The sequence below is a fragment of the Staurois parvus genome, unplaced genomic scaffold (assembly GCF_062004578.1).
Source record: "Staurois parvus isolate SC_StPar_1 unplaced genomic scaffold, SC_StPar_1.0 ptg000686l, whole genome shotgun sequence".
In the NCBI taxonomy this organism is placed as follows: domain Eukaryota; kingdom Metazoa; phylum Chordata; class Amphibia; order Anura; family Ranidae; genus Staurois; species Staurois parvus.
The window spans coordinates 2,459,962-2,465,896 of NW_028318482.1; positions in this window are offsets into that span (position 1 = coordinate 2,459,962).

The following is a 5,935-nucleotide window of genomic DNA, read 5'->3' on the forward strand; positions in this document are numbered from 1 at the left end:
GCCAAGCCCCTATAAAATCCCTGTAAGGCCTGGAGACCTGTTCTAGTGGGGAAGTGGCCCTGGATGGGGGGAGGCTCCATCTTTCAGCCCCCTTCCCAAAAGAGTGATTTAGGGGAACCTGAGGCAACTCTTGGCTGGCTTTCCAGATATCTGTGCACCTGGCCTGGTTGTCATAGCCACCCACATTTCACTGGCTGTGAAGGTATTGGGGCCCACGTCTGCTTCGGCTGCGATTGTTCCATTTACTGGCGTATTACAATAATGGATCTTATGTGAATGCATCCCCATCGGGGCACACCTACACGTGTCAGGGGAGGATGACTAAGTGATCTCCCTGTGCTGCTCCACCGAATATTTACCTCGGCAATTGGGCTTCTACACCCTAGTGTATTACTCCAATAGATTGAAGGCGATTTGGAACCCTCTGGACTTCTCTTAACAATGCATCGCACTCCACGTACCAAACCTAAACATCGGGCACAACAGCAATCCCCTCCGCAGGGCCATGTCTCTAAGCTAACACCTAGCCCTCCTGAGCCTGATGACAACACTCAGCTTCCGGGAGACCCTGAGTCAGATGGCAATAGGCAGCGGCAATTCCCATCGGGGATGGCTGACCCTCCTGAACAAAATCCTGAAGCCTTACTACTGGTAAGGGGCTTAAAAGAACTGGGCCTTCATGCTCATCAATTGGAACAATGTATGGATCTAGCGACTACGGTCTTGGAGGGTCATGAACAGGAGGTGGAGGATCTACTTGTTGAGCTGGACACTTTAAAAGATAAATTGGAAGACGCTGAGAATAGAGCCCGCAGAGATAATCTCCGCATCCGCGGAGTACCCGAGGTAAGCACCGACCTACAGTTTTACCGCACTAAAGAGCATCTGTTGCAGGCGGCTTGGAGCCGTCCGGCTTTGGAGTTTCAGGGACACTCTATTCATCTGTTTGCGGATTTGTCCCCAGTTACAATTGCCAAGCGTCGCACCCTGAGACCCTATCTTCAAATTCTTCCATCAGCTGATATCAAGTACAGATGGGGCTTCCCTTTCAAGCTCTCATTCTCCTTCCAAGGTCGTCAATTCCAGTCTTCTTCCCCAGCAGATCTTCGCTGTCACTTTCGGGAGCTTAATTTGGAGTTGCCACACTCTCAGAGTGAGAAGGCTACAATTTCTACACGCCCTCGGAATTCCCAGTCTTCGCGTAAATCTTCTTCTCCAAGTCAGAGTGGCTCTCAGGCCCTTCGATCTCTACAGGCCCAGCATTTCCAGGAAGTCTCCGCAACTTGATATTTAGTGACTGACCATCAGTATATAGCTTCGATACATGTGGATATTTTCCATAGCCTTCACGTGATTTACCTCTTCCAAGCCAGAGTGGATCTTGAGCTCCCCCCCCTTTTTTTTTTTTACTCTTTCTTTTTCTCCTCTCTGATTGGTTGAGATTTTCATTGTCTTACGAGTTTCTTATTGACCACTCACTCACAGGTGTATTAGCCAAAGTTGTTTGCATATAAATTCTCTGTTCTTTTTTCATTAATGCCGAATTGTTCCGGTGGATTATTGTGTCTCCCTCTGAGCTGGCTAGCGGTCTGGTTTTTTGTCCCGCCCGCTACCCAGCCTCTATGTGGGTATTTTACCCACAGTTGATTCTTACATTGTTTGTATTAATCTTGCTGTTTCACAGATATATTGCTTGTATATCAGATGTCTTCTTGTTTATTTCTTTCTTCTCCATGTCCTTTTCTTTGTCCCTTGTCATGTGTGTTTTGTGTTTTTGTAAATTTTTTTTCAGGGCTCCTGGGGATCACGGCGGATCTGACCTTTTTTCCTTCCAATCACTATGTCGTTGAACTGGTTATCTCTGAATGTTCAAGGGATGAACTCTCCGCAGAAACGGGTAAAGATATTTAAGTTTCTTCGGGCTTGTCGCGCTGATATTGCTTGTCTGCAGGAAACTCATTTTTCAACTACTTCTGCCCCAAAATATTTTGATGCACGCTACCCTCAGATATTTTAGGCTACTGGCCCCACTAAACAGAGAGGGGTGCTCCTTCCATAGCAAAACTCAGTTTGTCTGCGTGAAGCGTATTGCTGATCCAAATGGTAGATACCTTCTGCTACAGGGCACGATATAAGGTATAGAAGTTACCATAATGTCCTATTATGCTCCCAATGTTAATCCTGGACCTTTTTTATCACACCTCTGCTCCCTCTTGGCAATACATCAACGGGGTACTCTCTTGATGGCAGGGGACTCCAATTTAGTGTTAAATCCCACACTAGATAAATATCCGGCAGAACATCCTGTCCCTTCTGCATCAGCCTTTGTACGCACCTTAAGTACCCATGACTTGGTAGATCTATGGCGTGAATTTCATCCTGGGGGAAAGACTATACCTATTATTCTCACCCTCATCATTCTCATTCCAGAATAGATCATGCTTTTGTATCACGTAAACATCTACCTTTGGTTCCCTCTGTCTCTATCCTTACGGTTCCGTGGTCTGATCATGATCCCATTTTGGTGGTCTGTCGATCTCTTCTCTGTAAGCCGGCCTATTCTTCATGGATAATGAATGACTCCCTGCTTTCGCTGAAGGAGATTCAGGCAGAACTACAGTGCAAATCTCAGGAATATTTCCAGCTAAACTCTGGTTCGGTCTCTTCTTCGGTGACGCTATGGGAAGCTTACAAGACTGTTCTTAGGGGACATATTATCCAGACAGCTTCAAGACGAAAGAAGAATAGGCAGCTTAAACAGTGTCAGCTGGAATCAAAGCTAGCTTCTGCATTGGCTCAATTTAAACAGTAACCTATCCCTTCGAACCGTAGATTGTTAGATCAGACTCGCCTGGAACTGGACCTTTGTTTGACGGATGAGGCTGAGCACTCCTTGCACTGGACACGCTAGAAGTGGTATAGTAAAGCAAACAAACCAGACTCCATGTTGGCTCGTAGATTACGTTCTTTTACACATCACCCCAAACCGATTTCTTTACGCACTCGTCATAATACTCTCACAAGTAATCCTGTAGCGGTTTTGGAGGAATTTCGGTATCGACTTGCCAACTTTATACTGATCCCAAGCGGGCTGATCCCCTGTCAATTTCTGACTTTTTATCTAGTTTGTCCCTGCCTACTTTGACTCCTGCTCATAAGGACTTGATGGACTGTGATATCCAAATATCGGAGGTTTTGCAATGCATAGCAGACCTGAAGATGGGCAAACGCCCAGGTCCAGATGGATACACGGCGCTATATTACAAGAAATTAGCTGATGTGCTTGCCCCTCACCTTGCCGCCATGTTTAACGTGGTGAAGGGTGGTTTGAACTTTTCTCCGGACTCTTTGACCGCAAATGTGGTTATGATCCCTAAACCGGATCGAGATCTTTTTTCCTGGGCAAATTATAGGCCTATTTCTCTTATTAACATTGATATGAAAATCCTTACCAAAATTTTGGCCACTTGACTGAATTCTTTCCTTTCTCGTCTGATAAAGGGGGACCAGGTGGGATTTGTCCCTCACAGACAAGCTGGAGATGCCATCAGACGCATTTTACAATTACAACATTTAGCTGATACTCGCAAAATTGATATGATGCTGCTATCTTTAGATATCAACAAGGCCTTCGACAGTTTATCCTGGCCTTATCTTTTATCGGTCCTTAATCGCTTTGGCTTTGGCCCCTCGTTCCTACGATGGATCACTTCGCTATATACATCCCCTCAAGCAAAGCATATATTATGGATTCGAGTCCTCCATGTTCTCGATTGCCAGGGGTACTAGACAAGGTTGTCCGCTTTCCCCCATACTTTTTATTTTAGCCTTGGAACCGTTGGCAGAAACCATTCGGATGCATCCTGATATTAAGGGGATTGATGTGGCTGGCTCCCAACATAAGTTGTCTCTGTTCGCAGACGATATATTGTTGTCAATTACGAATCCAGGGGTTACTTTGCCAAATTTACTTGCGGTTCTGGATTCCTTTGCAATTCTGTCGGGTCTTCATGTCAATCCTGCCAAATCAAAAGCCATGTCAATTACTCTCTCATAATCACTTTTGGCTACTTTGAAACATTCGTTCCCATTTTAATGGCTCTCGGCCCTACCATATCTAGGAATTAAGCTCACCCCGACATATGACGGACTATACCGGGCTAATTTCCCCACTGTCTTCCAAGAGCTGACCGAGATGTTGTCCTCCTGGTCTCATTACCCGCTTTCATGGTTTGGCAGAATCAATGCGATCCGTATGACCTATCTCCCTAAATTATTGTATTTATTTTGCGTTTTACCAGTTCCTGTTCCTTCGCATATATTGCGTATCCATCAGCGAAAACTTTTGTCCTTCATTTGGAGTTCTTCTCGACCCAGGATTAGTAAACATATCTTATTTGCTCAAAGGAGTGAGGGTGGGTTATCTGTCCCAAATCTCCAATCTTATTACCTGGAAGCTAATATTTGCCCCCCTAGCTCATATTCATGCATCTCATCATTTTCCCTTGTGGGCTACTGTAGATTTGTTAGAGTCCCATCCGATACCACTCTCTTCCTTACCGTGGCTTCCTTTTTCTCATCGTCCATCAACCCTTAGCCCGATGCTGACGCTTTCGCTTCGTCTTTGGGATTCCATTAAATATTCCGCTGGTCTTATTTCTGCCCATCTACCGTTGTTACGTATGTTACATAACCCGTTATTCCCTCCAGACCGGGACAATCCTAGGCAATTTGCCTGGTGGCAAACACATGGTTTTTATGATGTACATTCGTTGCTATCCCCTACTCAAATACTTACCTTTGAAAATTTGCGCTCTTCCTATAACATCCCTTTGCGGGAACACTTTGGTTACCTTCAACTCCGTCACTTTATTAATACACTCATACAGATGCACTCGGGACCTTACCGTCTGTCCCCCTTTGAAAGCCAGTGCAGACATAGACCCCATGCTCCGGGTCTGATCTCTTTGGTTTACTTTTCCATTATTTCTTATAAAACTCCTCCGGTCCGTTCCTATCACCAACGTTGGCAGTCGGAACTTGGGGGGACTTTGGATCAACAGGATTGGCGGACCATGACCCAAGCATTATCTAAATGTTCTAGGAATGTCATCATTCTGGAAAATGCCTACAAAATTCTTTATCGATGGTATTATACACCTGCTCGTCTAGCTAATTTTATTCCTACATATTCTACGGCTTGTTTTCGGGGGTGCCAACAATTGGGTACTATGGTTCACATCTGGTGGACTTGCCCTAAGGTTAGCAGATTGTGGATTAGGGTTTATGCCCTTCTCCGCACTGTGTTTCACGCAGACATTAAGCATAACCCGTACGAAGCGCTCCTATTTAAACCACTGGAGGGCCTTCTCCGCCCTGAACGGCAGCTGGCATCACATTTATTTATGGCTACTAAATTGACAATCACGAGGGCTTGGAAGACTCCTCTCCTCAGCTTCGAGGCTCTCAAAAACCAGATGAACTTCATAATGGTTAATGAAAAACTAATGGCTATACTGTTGGATACTCATACAAAATTCCTGTAGATATGGCGTCCCTGGCAGGATACAGCCCAACCTTCGAGATTTGATCGGTCCCTTCTGTCAATATAAGGATCGATTCTGTTGTGGTTGCCCTGGAGCCCTTTTGTGATTGTTTTTGTCTTTGTTTTTTTTTTTATGTTTTGCTTTTGTCCTCGTCTTCCAATCGACTGTCTTTCGCTATCCTTCCGTCCAATCTGTTCTTATGCCAATTGTAATGATTGTGTTCTTTGCTCTGAGTGCTACATCTGCAATACTACCTAGGCAACCTGGACTCTTTTGTGAGCCCAATGTCTGGAATGTATATTAACTTCTGGGGACACTTCACTTCATGCCTTTCCTGTTTTCTGTGCGCTACTATAGCAAAAAATTTCTCTTAGAGTTTGCATTGTCAT